This window comes from Ailuropoda melanoleuca, chromosome 11 (genome assembly GCF_002007445.2).
Source record: "Ailuropoda melanoleuca isolate Jingjing chromosome 11, ASM200744v2, whole genome shotgun sequence".
Classification (NCBI taxonomy): Eukaryota; Metazoa; Chordata; class Mammalia; order Carnivora; family Ursidae; genus Ailuropoda; species Ailuropoda melanoleuca.
The window spans coordinates 63,273,096-63,281,996 of NC_048228.1; the positions used below are offsets into that span (position 1 = coordinate 63,273,096).

The window sequence follows — 8,901 nt, forward strand, 5'->3', positions numbered from 1 at the left end:
TGTCTGACTTATTTCACTTAAGATAATATCCTTAAGGTCCATCCATGGAATAACAAGGTTTCATTCTTTCTTATGGCTGAATAATATCCGTGTGTGTGTGTGTGGTGTGTAAAACACATTTTCTACAACCATTCATCCATCAGTGGATACTCAGGTTATTTCCATACCTTGGCTATTATAAATGATGCTTCATTGAACATGGTGGTGCATATATCTTTTTGAGTTAGTGTTTTTGTTTTATTTGGGTATATACCCATTAGTGGGACTGGTGAATGAAACAGTAGTTCTATTTTTAATTTTTTGAGGAACTGCCATATTGTTTTCCATAGTGGCTGCACCAATTTACCTTTCCACTCACAGTGCATGGGAGGTTAGTTTTCTCTGTATTCTCACCAACACTTGTTCTTTCCTGTCTTTCTGATAATAGCCATACTAACAGGTGTGAGGTGATACTTCATTATGGTTTTGATTTGCATTTCCTGATGATTAGTGATGTTGAACACCTTTTCATGTACCTGTTGGTCATTGGTATGTCTTTGCAAAGATGTTTATTCAGATCCTATGCCCGTTTTTTAAATTGGGTTGTTCGTTATTGGTTATATGAGATTTTATATGTTTTGGATTTTAACCCCTTATCAGATATATGATTTACAACTATTTTCTCCCATTTGGTAAGTTGCCTTTTCATTTTGTTGACGGATCCTTTGCTGTGCAAAGAAGCCTTTTAGTTTTATGTTGTCCCACTTATTTATTTTTACTTTTGTTGCCTTTGCTTTGGTGTTGAATCTAAAAATTCATTGCCAAGACCTATGTCAAGGAGCTTACTGCCTGTGTTTTCTTCTGTGTGGCTGTCCAACACTATTCATTGAAGAAACTGCCCTTTCCCATTGTATGTTCTTACTCCTTTGTCATAAATTAATTGATCCTATATGCATGTGTTTATTTCTGGGCTCTATATCTATGTATCTGTTTTTATGTTAATACCATACTGTTTTTATTATGATAGCTTTGTAATATAGTTTGAAATTATGTTTCAAAGACATTTCTTAATTTTAGCATTCTTTGCCATCTGGGAAGACTGAGTATATCCAAACCATCAAAAATCTGGTTTCCTTTCCTTTCTTTCATTCTTTTGTTCTTTCATTCTTTCTTTCTCTCTCTTTTCTTTTCTTTTTTCTTTTCTTTTCTTTTTTCTTTTCTTTTTTCTTTTCTTTTCTTTTTTCTTTTCTCTTCTTTTCTTTTTTCTTTTCTTTTCTTTCTTTTTTTCTTTTCTTTCTTTATTCCTCCAGCTTTGTTCTGTAATTTCTCAAGATTTCTGTGGGTATTTGGCGTCAGTAGTAGGTATTTTTTAGTGGGATGATATTATATCAGGTAGGGAAGAGCACAGATGAAAACATGACCTGAGGTAGATGAATTTGTTTTTAAGACTCCTAGACATTTTACAATTATTTGTTCTTACCTGAATTCTAACATATGTTCTCTAATTTTTAATCAATGGTAAAACCTTTTCCTACCTTTTCCTCAAACAAAAATATGTTTCCAGAACTTTTGGAGGGTAGTAGAAATAATACGGGATTATATATCAAAGATCCTTAAAAAAAATGGAGTTCTTCATTTAAAAATCTATTTAACCTCAGGCAATTTATTTAACTGCTCTGAGTTTCAGTATTTTAATCTGCTAATGAGACTAATATTGCTTTCTTCATAAGATCAAATATAAAAAGCAATGCATAGAAGTGTTTTGTAAACAAGTGATTCACATCTCTTTTTTGATTTAAAAAATTGTGGTAAATAAATATGAAATTTACTATCTTAACCTTTTTTTAAATATACAGCTCAGTAGTGTCAAGTACATTTGCACTGTTGTTCAGGTAATTTCCAGAACTCTCTTTATCTTGGAAAACTAAACTGTGTATTTATTAAGCAACAACTCTTATACTTCCTATATTTGCATAATAATATATGATATGTCCTTAAGGCCAAAGGATGCTGTTTTGACTGTAGATTAAAAATTCACTCTGTAGGAAGATTTTGATGGGCATGGAATAACTTTATATTGGTCCTTAAAATGGCCCAATTCTGGCTTTATTTGCCATTTATTCATTTTGAATATTATTGTCTCACATCTATTCTAGTCCTATTCCACTAAAACCAAAATGACATTTCCAAAACTAAAATGAGATCATGTATCTCTCCGCCTGAAATCTTTAGGTGGCTTCCCGATATTCTGAGAATAATACCAAAGTCTTTAATATAGGTATACCTCATTTTATTGTTTTTTATTTTGTTGTGCTTTGAAAATATTGTGTTTTTTAGAAAATTGAAGTTATGTGGCAATCCTGCATCAAGCAGGTCTGTTAGCATCATTTTTTCCAATAGTATTTGCTCCTCATTTCTCTGTGTCACATTCTGGTAATTCTTACAATATTTCAAATTTTTTTTCCCTTTAACCTTTTTTCTAGTTTATTGGGAGCATCATTTCTTTTTCTTTATGGGGAAACAGACAATATTTCAAAATTTTTCAGTATTATTTTTATGGTGATCTGTATCAGTGATCTTAGATGTTACTATTTTAATTGTTTTGGGATGTCATGAACTGCACCCAAATAAAACAATAAATTTAATAAATGGGGTGTGTTGTGGCTCCTCCACCAACTGGCCATCCCCACATCTCTCTCCTTCTTTTCAGACCTTCCTATTCCCTGAGACACAACAATATTAAAATGAGACTTTAATAACCCAATATGGCCCCTAAGTATTCAGGTGAAAAGAAGAGACACATCTCTCGCTCTAAATCAAAAGGTAGAGATGATTAAACTTAGTGAGGAAGGCATGTTGAAAGCCAAGATAATGCTGAAAGCACAACCTTCTGTGCAGGTACCCAAGTTGTGAATGCAAAGGAAAATGAAGGAAATGAACAGTACTACTCCAGTGAAAGTAATAAGTAAAACAGCCTTATGTTTGATATGGAAAAAGTTTTAGTGGTCTGGACAGAAAATCAAACCAGCTACAACATTCCCTCAAACCAAAGTCTAATCCAGAGGAAGGCCCTAGCTTTCTTTAACCATACGAAGCCTCAAAGAGGTGAGGAAACTGCAGATGAAAAGTTTGAAGCTAGCAGAGGTTGGTTCACTAGCTTGAAGGAAAGAATCATCTCCATAACAAAAAAGTACAAGGTGAAGCAGCCAAGTGCTGATGTAGAATCTGGGGCAAATTATCCAGAAGATCTAGCTAAGATAAATCATAAAGGTGGCTACACTAAACAGATTTTCGATGTAGACAAAACAGCCCTATATTGGAAGATGATGCTATCTAGGACTTCTCTATCTAGAAAGAAGTTAATACCTGGTTTCAAATCTTCAGTGGACATTCAAGGCTTCAAGGCTGACTCTCTTCTTTGGGGCTAATATAGCTAGTGAACTTCAGTTGAAACTAGTGCTCATTTACCATTCTAAAAATCTTGGGGCCCTTAAGAATTATGCTAAATGTACTCTATCTGTTGTCTATAAATGGAAAAACAAAGCCTGGGTGATAGCATATCTCTTTACAGCATGGTTTACTGAATATTTTAAGGCCATTATTGAGACCTACTTGCTCAGAAAAAAACAAAAAAATTATCAAAATATTACTATTCATTGACAATGCACCTAGTCACCCAAGAGTTCTGATAGTGATGTACAATGAGATTAATGTTGTTTCATGCCTACTTACACAACATCCATTCTGAAGTCCATAGATCAGAGTCATTTTGACTTTCATGTCTTATAATTTAAGAAATGCATTTCATAAAGCTGTAGCTGTAGATAGTGTTTCCTCTGATGGATCTGGGCAAAGTAAACTGAAAACCTTCAGGAAAAGGATCCACCATTACAGAGGCCATTAAGAACATTCTTAGGGGTGCCTGGGTGGCTCAGTCATTAAGCATCTGCCTTTAGCGCAGGGCGTGATCCCAGGAACCTGAGGAACCTCGGATCACACCCTGCATCGGGCTCCCTGTTCCACTGGGAGCCTGCTTCTTTCTCTCCCACTCCCCCTGCTTGTATTCCCTCTCTCGCTGGCTGTGTCTTTCTCTGTCAAATAAAAAAATAAAATCTAAAAAAAAACATTTTTAATTCATGGGAAGAGGTTACAAGATCAAAATTAACAGAAGTTTGGAAGAAGTTGATTTCAACCCTCATGGATGACTTTGACAAAAGATTTCAGTGACAAAAGTAACTGGATATGTGGTGAAAAGAGAAAATGAACTAGAGTTAGAAGTAGAGGCTGAAGATATGACTGAATTGCTGCCATCTCATGACAAAATGTGAATGGATGAAAAGTTGCTTCTTAAGAATGAGCAAAGAAAGATTCCAAGGTAGATGGAATCTACTCCTGGTAAAGATGTTGTGAAGATTATTGAAATGACAAGAAAGGATTTATATATTCCATAAACTTAGTTGATTAAGTAGTGGCAGGGTTTGAGAGGGTGGACTGATTTTCAAAGAAGTTCTACACTGGGTAAAAAAACAGCATCATACCACAGATAAATCATTTGTTAAAGAAAAAGGCAATCAGTATGGCAAGCCTCACTGTTGTCTTCTTTTAAGAAATTGCCACCATCACCACAACCAATAGCAACTACTACTTTGATCACTCACAGCAGCCATCAACATCAAAACAAACTGAGGGCTTCAGAGGGGAGGGGGGTGGGATAGGCCAGTGATGGGTATTAAGGTAGGCACGTATTGCATGGAGCACTGGGTGTTACAGACAAATAATGAATCATGGAACACTACATCAAAAACTAAGGATATACTGTATGGTGACTAACATAATAATAACAAAATTATTACATAAAAAAAAAAAAACCAAGATCCTCCACCAGCAAAGATTACAATTTGCTGAAAGCTCAGATGATAGTTAACATTTCTTAGCAATAAAGTATTTTTTAAAATAAGGTATGTACATTGTGTTTTAGACATAATGCTGTTGCATACTTAATAGGCTACAGTATAGTGTAAACATAACTTCTGTATTCACTGGGGAACCAAAAAATTCATTTGACTCATTTTATTGTGATATTTGCTTTATTGCAGTGGTCTGGGACCAAACCTTGATATCTATGATGTATACTTGTATGCTCCATTAGATCTTGCAAGTTCTGATTTCAGCTTATTTCTTTGGCTTCATATTATAATAATCTCTGTCATATACTGGTTCAGCCTCATAAACTTTTGGTTCCTGGAGGAGAGGTCATGCTTTCTTTCCACATCCTTTTGTACATATATAGGCTATGAAGGTTTTCATCAGTCCTCTTCACTTAGGGGCATTTCCAGAGAATCTGAGAGAGGGGTTAGAGCATTTCATGAGGTCACCTTGAGATCATTTGTAACAACAAAGCTCCACTGTTCCATATTCCATTACCAGTTAGGTCCAAAAAAGCTAATAAAACTTCTGTGGAATGAAGTGTTAATGGAGAATAGAGAGACATTACAACCTATTACAAAGCTTACAAGTGCCAAATGACAAAAATGAAAATAACACCTAAAATACAAAATAACTTTATATTTTAGCATAGACCAATAACTCCGACTCTATTAGAGCTGGAGTTAGCTGCAAGTCAGTAATACTGTTCTAAAATACTTGTGATATAGGTGATCAGCTGAGGAAGACTTTCAGTGTAAAACAGAACAATGAACATTTGTTTTAACTGTCTCCCTTGTTCACAGACTTGACTTTTTCATGTTAATAAGTATTCCTGAAGCCAAGCTTTTAAAATGGCAGACAATACCATTAATTTTTTCATTTCTTTTTTCTAAGTGTAGAAGACAGCCAACCAAAACAAAACGAACAATGCTAAAGTATTTCATAAAGTACAACACACACAGGCCAAAATAGAGATTTGCTATTAAACCAACCCATGACATGGAAGACTTAAGTTTCTTTGCACAGCAAAGAGAGTGGTTTGACATATTAATACCATGAGAATGGTAAATTATTTCTTTATAGTCGGGAAAACCAGCTGTGCTGCAACTTAGCAACAATTTTAAAATAGAAGGGAATGTGTGAAAATCTGGTCATTGTCAACTATTTTCATGTTCTTTACTGTGATTTCCTTATGTAAGAGGTATCCACTCCAAAGAAATTACGTGTTGCTTGTCAGAACAATTTAAAGTCATAGAGATAGAGACAGAGAAAAAGAGAAATACTTTCTTCGGCAACTAGCTGTAACTTTTTTATTTTATTAGCAGATCTGGTTGCCAGTTACCATGGTAGTTAAACCACACTCGAAATTTTGACAGATTCCTGGAAAGTGAAAACAGATTCTCTAATTAAACATAAAAAATGAAACTGGTAGACTTTTAAGGACTTAAAACTATAATTTTTGCATTAATCCACAGCAATTAATGATTGACCTCTGAAATACTAAAGAAAGGAACTAGAGGTAATTTTTATTCAGTAAGTAATTTCAATCCAAGGATAAAAAATGAGGACAAAACTGGGCAGGAAATGACAATATTTGTAATATTTGTGATCTATTTTGGTCAGTTCTAAAGTGAATTTTTTTTGGTGTAAAGTATATACTTTTAAAGAATTAGCTCATTTTTTGTGATTTCCCAGTCTGTCAAGAGGTTAGTAATTTTAAGGCTTTTGACCTAAAAATCTACCATTAAATATTTTGGTTTTGAAAGAATAACTGTTTCAAAGGCCAAGTCCATGCTACTCATTATGGTGGACAAACCCCTCCCAGAAGTCCCAGCCTGTTTTCCAGACTTTACCATGTACCTCACCCTTTAACCTCAGAAACAACAAAGTGCTGATCATTTTCTGTTCTGATTCTTATGCTTCTTGAATACAAATTTCTGTTTAAAATCTCACCTGTGTTTGGGTTTCCCCATCATTGAAAATGAGATTGAAAACAGTATCAGCAGTGGAAAAACATTTAATATACAGTAACAGTTTTATTACTCCTCACAATATCAAGAATGTGGAGTAAAATCAAAACAAAATGAAACAAATAATTTATGCTTTGATGAACAGAAACTAAAATTCTCTGAAATCATTTTTAATTTGTAAAATGGGCATAATGTCACTGAATTTGGGCTGTTTTAAGATTGAGATAAAGTATGTAAATCAAGTCTATTGTTTAGTGTATTATAAAACTTGGAGTTTTAGAAAACTTGGAGTGTCATGGTTTTTTTCAACCCGGTGTCTTATCCAATAGCAAAGCAAGTTGATTCTAGTTTCAAAATATATCTTTGAAATTATTATTTCTCAATACCTTCCCCAATATTACCCAAGTCAAGTGAACAACAAAATGAAAGTGACTTCTAACTGTATGCATTGCATTCACTCTTGCTCTCTACACTACTCTTCATAATCATTAAAAAAAAAGTTTGTTTACATTATTACACTTTTTAAAGACCTGCAGTGATTTCTTTCCACTTTTAAAATAAATAGCAGTCTGCATTATTCCTTCCCAGACTACATTATTAGGTCCCTAGCTTACTAGCTAATCTCAAAACCAAACCAAACCAAACACACACAATTTTCTTCATTTTCAAAAATTTATTTTTTAATGAAAAAATGGAATAGTCCATGAGTGTGTCATCTTTGTGCAGCAGCCATGTGAATCTTCTCCATATCCTTCCAATTTTAGTATATGTGCTAAGTGAGCACCCACAGTTTTACTTCTCAAAATTATTCCTATAGAAATGCTCACACAAATCTACAAAATCTACGTACAATATTTATTTCAGCATTTGTATAATAAGCAAAATCAATATAAACAAACATGGATAGGGAATAAAAAGACATTGTCTAGGTAGAAATAAAGGACAAAAACTACCATCTTCTTTCATCTCTGATAGACACATTCACAAAACACCCTTAAGTATAAAAGAAATACTATTTCAAAGGGAAGTTCAAACATTGCAGTTATGATTGGCCACCTTCTCTAGAGAAGTGACATCAGAGCAGAGCTCTATCCTGTACTGATGTGCCATGTTTTTTTCTGTTTTAATTAAAATATGTGTGACATATAACATTGTATAAATTTATGGTGTACAACATGTTGATCTGATACATTGTATGCTGCAATATGATTGTTAATGCAGTGATAATTAGTACTTCTAACACTTCATGATTATTTCTTTTCAGTCATTGGAAAAATTGGGATTTAGTCTCTTAGCAAGTCTAAAGATTATAATACAAAAATTGTAGTCTGTATTCACTACTGTATTTTAGATTTATAGGATTTCTTTACTACTCATTGCAAGTTTGTATCCTTAAACAACACTTCTCCAAATCTGTCACCCAACCAGGGCCCTGTTAACCACCATTGAGTTCTCTGTTCTTACAATTTTGGCTTTTTTAGATCCTGTATTTAATTGATATCAGATAGTACTTGTCTTTTTCAGTTCCACTCATCTCACGTACCATAACGTATTCAAAGTCCATCCATATTGTCACAGATGGCTGGATATCCTTCTTTCTCATGGCTGAAAATTGTTCCCTTATGTATATATACAGTACAATTCTTTATCCATTCATACACTGATGGGCACTTAGGTATTTTCCATATCTTGGTTATGGTGAATAATTCTACAATAAAGAAGGAAGTGCATATATCCTTTTAATATCCNATGGCTGGATATCCTTCTTTCTCATGGCTTTTATTAATGTGTTTTATCACACTGATTGATTTGTGAATGTTGAACCACCCTTGCATCCCAAGAATAAATCCCACTTGGTCGTGATGGATAATCCTTTTAATGTACTGTTGGATCCTATTGGCTAGGATCTTGTGAGAATTTTGGCATTCATATTCATCAGGGATATTGTTCTGTAATTCTCCTTTTTGATGGGGTCTTTGCCTGGTTTGGGGGATCAAGGTAATGCTGGCCTCATAGAAGAAGTTTG

The 8,901-nt window shown here is 34.0% G+C and overlaps 1 pseudogene; it reads right to left on the reverse strand.

Moving 5' to 3' along the window:
• Nucleotides 1-7,560: 7,560 nt before the first annotated feature.
• LOC117804492 lies at nucleotides 7,561-7,659 on the reverse strand (annotated as a pseudogene).
• Between the last annotated feature and the right edge of the window lie 1,242 nt (nucleotides 7,660-8,901).